Source organism: Fulvia fulva, chromosome 4, assembly GCF_020509005.1.
Source record: "Fulvia fulva chromosome 4, complete sequence".
NCBI classification, from domain to species: domain Eukaryota; kingdom Fungi; phylum Ascomycota; class Dothideomycetes; order Mycosphaerellales; family Mycosphaerellaceae; genus Fulvia; species Fulvia fulva.
The window spans coordinates 5,730,314-5,739,839 of NC_063015.1; positions in this window are offsets into that span (position 1 = coordinate 5,730,314).

The following is a 9,526-nucleotide window of genomic DNA, read 5'->3' on the forward strand; positions in this document are numbered from 1 at the left end:
ACCGCAAGCAAAGACATTGAGGGTCGTCGTCAACGAGATCTGGCGAGCCTACGGCAACTCTGGGAATGACGGTCTGTATGTCTCGCTTAGCACAGTCCAATTGGCCTGGCGCGACTCATCCATCAACTGCGGGACGAATTCGAGAACACTTTCTTCCCGGTGAAATATTCCTATGTCTCTTATTGTGGCGGAAATACTACCGTGTCGCTTTACAGCAAAAGCATACCGCTATGTCCCTATGTTGTGTTAAGAAAGTACTCCTATAACCCTTATTATGTTGGAAAGTACTGCTATAACCCTAGCATAATCTAAACTTACGATTCCTAGACTTTTTTTAATTCCTCTTATATCTATAACTATACTCTTTATATAAGAAAACATACGTTTCTATATAACTAACGTGCTTTACTACCGAGCGGGCTATACTACCGAGCGGGCCACTTTTACTAAGAACTGTACCACTTCTATAGATATAGCTATACAACTACCATCATAGCGTATATTGTCTTCAAACGAGGCCAAACTGACCTTAGCTGTCCAGGCTACGAAACGCGACGCGACAATCACGAATCGACTTGCTATAAAGGTATACGACGCGTCTCGAACTATACTAGGGTATCGATTGAATAGACGACCTCCTCGGGGTGACTACGAGCCTAATCCGAAGAAGCTTATAGAGCTAGAAGAGAGGGTGATACTTGAGTACATACTCGAGCTAGATCTTAGAGGTTTCCCGCTATTAAAGGCTAGTGTACGAGTAATGGCCGATTCATTACTATAAGAGAAGGGTCTTAAGCCCGCTAGTCTCAGTTAGACAGACAGGTTCATTAGGCGGCATCGTGAGCTAAAGGTTCGTATAATACGTAGATACGATCGTTAGCGAGCCCTAATAGAAGATCTAGACGTTATCGAGAGGTGGTTTTTGCTTATACGTAATATAAAGGAGAAGTATAGCATCCTTAACTAGGACACCTACAACTTCGACGAGATAGGGTTTATAATAGGTGTCATTACGTCTTAGAGCGTCGTTACGGGTTCAGAAAGGCGTAGTAGGAAGAGGAATGTCGTTTAATAGGGTAATAGAGAATAGGTAATAGTGATTAAGACTATCTATATAGACGGAATAGCGCTCCTACCCTACGTTATCCTTATAGGCAAACAGCACATTAGTACCTAGTACTAAGACGGTAACTTAGGTCTAGACTAGACAATCGGGCTAATAGAGAACGGCTAGACTAATAATAAGTTCGGTATACGGTGGCTAGAGCATTTCTAGAAGTATACTATAGCTCGTACGACTAGGGTATAGAGACTGCTTATTATCGATAGCTACGAGAGCTATAACTCGAAGGCATTCTAGAATCTATATAAGGAATACAAGATCTTGGCCCTATATATACTATCGTACGCCTCGTACTTACTCTAGCTATTAGATGTAGGTTACTATTCGCCTTTAAAGAAGGTATACGGTACTTAGCTTTCGGGCTTAGTACGCTAGCGCATTACTTATATCGACAAAGTAGAGTTCCTACACGCCTTCCGGGTAGCCTATAACGCTGTATCTAGACAGGAGAACATCCTATCGAGCTTTAGAGGCGCTAGTTTGGTTCTATTCAATCTATAGGTAGTAATAGACAAGCTTAATATCAAGCTACGTACGCTAACCCCTCTAGCTCCGGACTCTACCCCTTAGGAGTCGAAGACACTACGAACTATAAAAGAATTCGACTCTTAATCGACACTAGTAACGAACAAAATGCGTGCCCGGGCAGGTTTATCGCTAAACTCGTTATAGGAAGGGGTGTATTAGCTTATAAAAGGGAGTAGAGAGATAGCGTATTAGATAGCTCTTATACGAAGCGAGATTAGTAAGCTACGTAAGTCTAACGAGGCCCTTATATAGCGAAAAGTACGAAAGCGTAAGTACATTTAGTCTAGAGGGTCTCTAACCTTCGATAAGGCGTCGTAATTAATACCTCTAGAGGATACTAGGAGGTAGGAAGTGAGTAGAGAGTCGCTAGATAGTGTTCGGCTAGTACTAAGGCTACGACGCTATAAGCGATATAGCGAGTCGGGCTATAACGTACGTACCTATTAAGTAGACTTGCTAGATAGCGAAGAATCTAAAGAGGAATTGTCTTCCTATATTATAGTCTCCCTATAGAGTGTATAGAAGATAGGGATAGAAGAGCCTTAGAGTGCTTAGAAGTCATTAAGAAGTGAAAGCCTAGCTTAGTGTGTAAGCGCTAAGAATCATATACCCCGTAATATTTACTACGGGACCTAGCCCTCCAAATTTACTACTCTACTAAACCTTAACAGATTCACTTCGGCTCGTAGCTATATAACTTACGGCACTCCCGCGAGCACCCGCGACTACGCTAGACCCTAGAAGGGGTACGTAAAAGACTCGGAACGTAGGGCAGGTTAGAATAAGGTTTTGAGCAAAGCTACTAAGCGCGGCTTCGTACGGGTTAGCCCTATTAATGCGGGGACACGTACTCGCGAGGGTCGCGTATAAGTATCCGGCCTTCCCTAGGCCTCTCTTATTTTCTTCGTCTTTCGTTTTATATAGCAATTATACTATACCCTTTATATCTACACTTCGTACCTATATTCTCGCTTTTACTCTTATATCTTATAGGCTAGGCTCTCGCCCTAACATCACGAAAGACTAATAAACCGTTAACTACTCGAGTCATCCTTATAGGTGACTACGCTACCGATAAAGGTGTTAACCTCGATAACTAAGACACTCTATTCCACTTTAGTAAGAAGGCTAATATCCCCTTCTCGAACGCCGCTACCTTCGGTACCTAGGGAAACGCTAACCCCGATACCGCCTACGCTCTTATAAACCGTACCGTCCCCTCTTTCCGCGAGACCGCCTAGTAGGTCGAGCAAGCAAACAACTAAGTAACATACCTTTAAGGTATTATAAACACCTTCTAGAACCTCGTACCGTACGCCGACGATAACCGCCGCTAGTACTTATCTAAGAAGGTTAACGACCTAGACGAGTTCGACGGTAATAAGAGCAAGTTCGAGGCATTTAAGACATAGCTTACTATTAAGCTATTGGCTAATACCGACCACTTTCCGTAAGAGAAGGACAAGGTTACGTACGTCTTCTCCCTCCTTCGGGGAGACGCCGCGGCTTAGGTATAATACTATATCGATAACGCTACGTAGACTATCGGCTACCCGGACGTCCTCACCTTAATAGATAGATAGATAGATATATAGATTTGTCATTCCCCTGTTCTAGGACCCTATCCGGCCTATATAGGTATATATCTATTGTTATATACAAAGGGAAACCCGAATAGGTGAAAACCCTTCCCGCCGCCGACTACTCCTTGTCTAGTTTAGCTTTCCCTCTAAACGTACGTAGTCTATGTCACTACCCCGTTAGCCCCCGCTCCTAGCCGGTCTCGTCGCGCTACGTCGTGTCCTCTCTTCCTACACTGCTCCTACTAGGCGGTACTGTTCTAGCTAGCCCTTCTCTAGTATCTAGTTCGTAATGCGCCGTAGGTCCTTAGCGTTGTTAAGAAGTGCCCCAATCGTCCGGTTCCTCGCCTTTGCCATCCACTCCCCCCTTCCTAGCGACCACCTCGGATAGACGAGGAGTACGTGCCGTACGTTCTAGGAGCGATAGCCGTAGGGGCAGCTAGTATTCGTGTATCCTAGAACCTTCCTCTATGATAGGTACCCCTAGAGGCCGATGTGTTCGCTTCGTATTTGGGTTACTATACTACTCTATGCCCTCGTAAGGCGGTAGTAGATAAGCTTCGGGGGGTACTTGACCGCGGATTTTGTAGCTAACTATTCCTTAGGTTGTCCCGCTAGCTAAGGGCGTCCACTATACCCTATAACCTGGTTGTTCCACCTCTCTTTCTTTAGTTGCTCTATAAAGATTTCTTACCTTCCTATTGTGTTGCTAGCTATTCGTCCCTTGCCCGGTAGTTCGGCTCGTTTCCGGGTCGAATGCCCCTATACGCTAGTACTGATTCGCGGGCCCTTACGACTGTACTGGCGATGACCTTCTATACTAGGTACTGTACCGACTTGCCTAAGTAGGAGGTCCGTAGTCCCTAGATATATAGGTCGATCGGCGGTATAGCGGTCTCGTGCTTAAGTATCCTCGTTAGTGTCGACTTATATGCCCCGGTGACCTTCCTTAGGCATTAGTATTGGATCTTCGCTAGCGGCGCGACGAGTCCCTTCGATAGGCAGGCCCTCTCGCCTGAGGACCACACTTGGCTACTATAGGTAAGGACTGGCCGTATAATAGCCGTATATAGAAGTCGTGACTACCGGAAGTCCGCCCCCTATATAGACGTAGTGAGCCTCTAGCATAATGCTATATTCTGTTTAGCTTTCCGTAATATTGCCTATACGTACTTCCTCTACCGTAGCGCCGGGTCCACCTATAGTCCGAGGATCCTAAGCTGATTTACCGGGTTAGTCGTGTGCCCCTATATCTAGATAGAAGCTTATATATTATAGAACCGTGGCCGGCGCGTAAAGTGTATCAGATTGTACTTTTCTAGGGCAAACCGAGCCCCGTGCCTCCTAGCCCAGTCCTCGTAGATCTTGTGCTTCTTATCTAGTAGCCTATAGTTCTCCTTAGTCGAGGAAGACTACGCTAGTATGTTTATGTCGTCTACGAAGCCGCTCGTAGCGGTGTTCTGGGATTCTAGGGCTGGGAGCAGCGTCGCTATAAAGAAGAGGAACAGAATAGGTGCTAGCGTTAAGCCTTACGGCATTCTAGTATAGACTGCTTAAAATAGGGTTCTGTACTAGCCGACTAGGATCGACGTACTGCGGTATTAGAGGTAGGACCGTACGAAGTTAACAAGCCACTTAGGGAGTCCTTTCGACCTTAGGATATAGAGTAGCCGCGGGTGTGACACGTAGTCGAAGGCTCCCGATATGTCTAGGCTAAGTAAGGAAGCCACCTTGTCCCTATTCTTATACCAGATGGCCTTTACCTAAGAGGTGATAAGTTCTATCGCGGATAGCGCCGATCGCTATAGGCGCGTACCTATCTAGGTGTCCGGGAGTAGGGAGTGTTCCTCTGCCGCCTTGGAGAGTCTCGTTATAACCAGCTTCTCAAGCGCCTTCCTAAGAGTGTTAAGGAGCGCAATTAGGCGGTACGACTTCACCTACGTATAGTCTTCCTTCTGCGGCTTGCGTAGGACCACTGTCGTCGATTGTTTAAAAGCTATCGGGTGGTACCCGGTCTATAGGCAGGCGTTAAAGATCGCTATAACTGCTAGGGCTAGTTGATCTCTACACTTCTTTAGTAGCTCGTTTGGGATCCTATCCGGCCCCGGGGCTTTCTTCGCCGGCAACTTCCTTAGCATAGCGGCAACTTCTCCCTCGGACACCTCCTGTTAGGCCGCGATACTAGGGGCTAGGGGAGTAGAGCTGTTTATGTCGCTTAGATCAGCCTCGACTAGGGGCGGGAAGAACTTGCTAGCCAGTAGACGCGCCTTGGCCTCGGGGTCGCTAACCGGGCCACTAGGCGATTGTAGCGCTAGGATAGAGAAGGAGGGGCCCTATGTAGGGTCCTGTCGGGCCCATTTCGCTAGCTTCTATATCCTCTCTAGCTTGCCGGCGATTTCTTCTACTATAGCCCTCTAGCCGACTACTTTCTCCCTCCGTATTATAGCTTTCTTCTATTAGCATACCTCCCTATATACGTTCTAGGCCTCCTCGCTATAGCTACTCGTCTATACCCGGCGGGCTCTCCTTACTTCTCTTCTTACCGTAGTGCACTTCGGCGTCTAGTATAGTTTAGACTATATCGTTAGTTAGGTAAGCGGAACGTAAAGTGAGGTCGCTTTTCCTATTTCGTCTATTAACCCTAAGACTGCCTCGTCTATCTCGTCTTTACTATTATATTGCTACTACGCGATCTAGACTAGCCTCTTAGAGTCATCGAGGTACGCCTAGATGTTAGCCTAGTGGGCCTTTCCCTAATTTGGCTTAGGGGTTCTCGCTAGTATGCGTTATATCTATGTCGTAATAGAGGTCCTGACTAGCATATAGCCTGACGACGCCTCGAGTTCATGTTCGATCCTATAGTAGGTTACCGTATAGTAGTGGCTATCTAAGATCTAGGAGAGGTCGATCGTGCCTTAGAGTCCCCCTCTCTTCTAGGTGCCCAGGTCCTTCGGTGTATTAAGGGCAATTACGTTGCTCGCTATCAAGTCGAGTACTTCGTCGGCTATAGGGTACGGCTATATAAGGCTTTCCTAGGAAGGGTAGTGTATATTGAAGTCTCCTACTACGATGTGGCACCCTTGTCTCTTAAGCGCACTGTCTAGGTGTCTACAGACCCCTAGGTCGCGGCTAGACCTCGAGGCTAGCGGTTGTATATATAGGTTGTGTATCTAGGTGCTACCTACGTGGAGGGAGGTAATCTCGCCCCCGCCTTCTTCGTCTACGTAGTACACTACCTCCCAGTCGGATTCTAGTATGTCCTTGCTGACATAGAAGTACGTACGGGGTCTACCGTCGCCTCGTAGGCATGTCGTGTAGCCTAGTGACTTGTAGGTCGTCAGTCTCTTATAGTGCGGGTTAATCTATAGCTCCTGGATTACAAGGACGTGGTAGACGCGCGGGTCCGCCTCGTATAGGAAATGGTTCTAGACTATATCCTTGCTATAGTTGACGTTATACTAGATGATACTAAGCGTGTCGAGGCTAGTTATCGGCATCGACAATCATTTCCTCTATATCGTCCTATGTCCGACTGCCCTATACGTCCTAGTCTACGCCTATCGGCTATATACTAAAGGGGAGCCGGGCCTAGTTAGATTCCCTCGCCGTAGCTAGCAGAGCACGTGGCCTCCCGTACGCCCTAGGTTACGTATCCTTTATATCGTTCTCGGCCCTAGGGCGCTTGTGCCCGACCGCCGCTAGTTAGTTCCGGTATAGGCTAGCCTTACGGTCGCCGTAGAATCTTAGGGCGACGGTTCTGTTTGTGATTGCCTTGTTTTTCGCTAGTTTCCGCTATAGGCATTCCGCACTATACGATAGGTAGTGCCCCGGACAGTTCGCGTACCGTCTCGTAGTCGATGTATAGTCCCTAGATATATAGTCTCCTATATAGTTCGAGCAGGCCTACTTGTTTGTGCACGTGTAGGTTTGGTGTCCATACTATTAGCATTTGAAGCATTGGAGGACACAAAAGGATAAGGAGTGCTTTTCTACTGTCTTAAGGCTATATTGCTAGACAAGGCCTTGTTCTATCGCTAGATCCGCCGCTTTCGCGTCTTATAGCTATACTATTAGCGCCGAGGCCTTCTTGCCTTCTAGCCATTTCCTATAGAGCCAAGTCGCCTTCTGGATTAGAGAGTTAAGAGTGACCGGGTTGTCCTGTTAGAGAGCGCGTAGGTGACCCTAGTTGGTTAGGTCAAACTCCTTAGGCATGTCGTGGACTAGGATCGTGAATTGTTTCGTTAAGACCTTCGCTAATACCGCAACCTTAGATACCCACTATAGCTATGCCTCTAGGTGCCTCCTAGCAGTAGTAGAGCTAGTATAGATCTGTAGAGTACCGTTAGACTGTTGGTTCACTACGACCACCCCTAGTTAGTTGATTCGTTAGGCGAGCTCCTTGTTCGATAGCTTCGTAACTTCGGCCTAGTCTTCCTTTACTACAATGCGGATCGTAACTATATCGTGCGTTAGGCGGGGGCCTAGTATCGATGCCGCGACCGATACCTAGCTATAGGGGTGTTGATTCCGGGTGGCCTTACTAATCGCCTAGGACGTCGTCCTCATTTCTTGTTGCCCTCGGTAATACGACAGTACAAGCGCCGTACGTAGCTAAGTGATCATTACCTATAGAGACCGATAAGGGAGCTGATCGTTAGTTTCTATACTTTTTACGTCCTCTATAAGTTGCTACTAGCCGTCTTAGGGGGGCTTCGCCTATAGGGCCGTAGGCGCCGTTAGTGCCGTAGCCTAGGCTACTATTACCTAGGAATTGGTCGACGACGAGAATCACCTGTACGTGGTGTCGGCTACGAACCTCTCGTCTAGCTACGAGAGAGCCAAGTATTCTCACGCTGGAGCGTCGTGGGCGCGACGGGCGCGTAGCGTAGGCGAAGCCGCGGCGAACAGAGGACTACCAGCAAAACGGGTATGAAAACCATCCGACGAGCGTGTACTCGTGTCGGGAGCGAGTCCCTCTTCTTTCTGCGTGTAAGAAGGGCGCGGAACCGTGGCCTATACGCTCGACAGGACACCTCTGGTATGAGTGCAGAATTTTCACCTCCGGAGACCGCAAACCGAGCGGGCTAAGCGACGAACATTGGACGAGCGGACTACAGAACAACAACTGAGCGGACTATGCAACGGCGTCGAGCGGACTACGAAACAATCTGGTGTTTGCCAGCGGGCAATGCGGTGGGTAGGTGGACACGCGACGAAGCCTGTAAGGGCCTGTTGAACACCCGGTATAGGAACGAGGGTTTTGCCTGAGGCACTGCCTGTCCCGCTACACAACGCACCTAGTCTGACATGGTAGATTGCGACGAGGAAAAGACGATGGCCTAAGCAAGGAAAAGACGGCTGTTAAGACGGGGAAAAGACGTACAATGCAAGTGGATTAGTTCTGTGATCGGGGAGGATCGAGGGCAGGGTGATAAGGAACTTCATATTGGTTAGTAGGTGGAAACGCAAGGAGTACGCTGCCCGGCGTGGTGTGTGCCCCGAGCAGACCTGCGAGGCATGGACGGCCGCTTTCTAGAGATAGGCTGCGGTAACGCGAAGGGCGTCAAAACCTGGGGCGTGGTGTACACTGGCAGCGACGGCTGACACTGTCTGTACAGCCCGAGAGGACGGATGCGCATGTCGGTCAATAGAGAGCACTAAAGGGCTCAGGCCTATGGAGGTGGATATTGGCTTAAGGAGCAAACAGGGAGGGAGGGCGTAGAGGGAAGCTTTTGCTCCGGGCTAACCTCTCGAAACGAGGCTACACGGTGGTGCTAGATGAGTGGGAAAGCGCGGTTAAGACTTGTCACCTTATCTCGTAGCTAGCTTGCTAAATACGATTCCTTCCTTGCACGATCCAGGAGGCAAAGAATAAGATAGAAAGCCGCTACCGGAGAGGGGCAGGATATAGGACAAGCCAAAAAGAGGATGACCTTACTACCTTTACGGCCGTACAGACAAGCACCGAATGGCTAGCACGAAAGGAGGAGGAGCGTAGGACTCGCCAGGCCGGCGGGAGCAAGGCTAAGACCCAAAACCTAGCGGAACAGATAGCGAGCTGCCTATGGGAGCAGGACTGGAAAAGGAAGCCCCCTAAGACAACAGCCCCGATAGCGCTCCGAGCCTTCCAGAGACACAATTACCAGCTATATAGGGACCTGACAAGGGCCGAAGCAAGCATAGCGATCCAAATCAGGTCCGAACACATTGGATTAAGGGCCTACCTGTTCAGGAGACGCGCACTAGACATCTATAGCCCAGCCTGCCAGTGTGGCTACCCATCGCAAAACCCAGA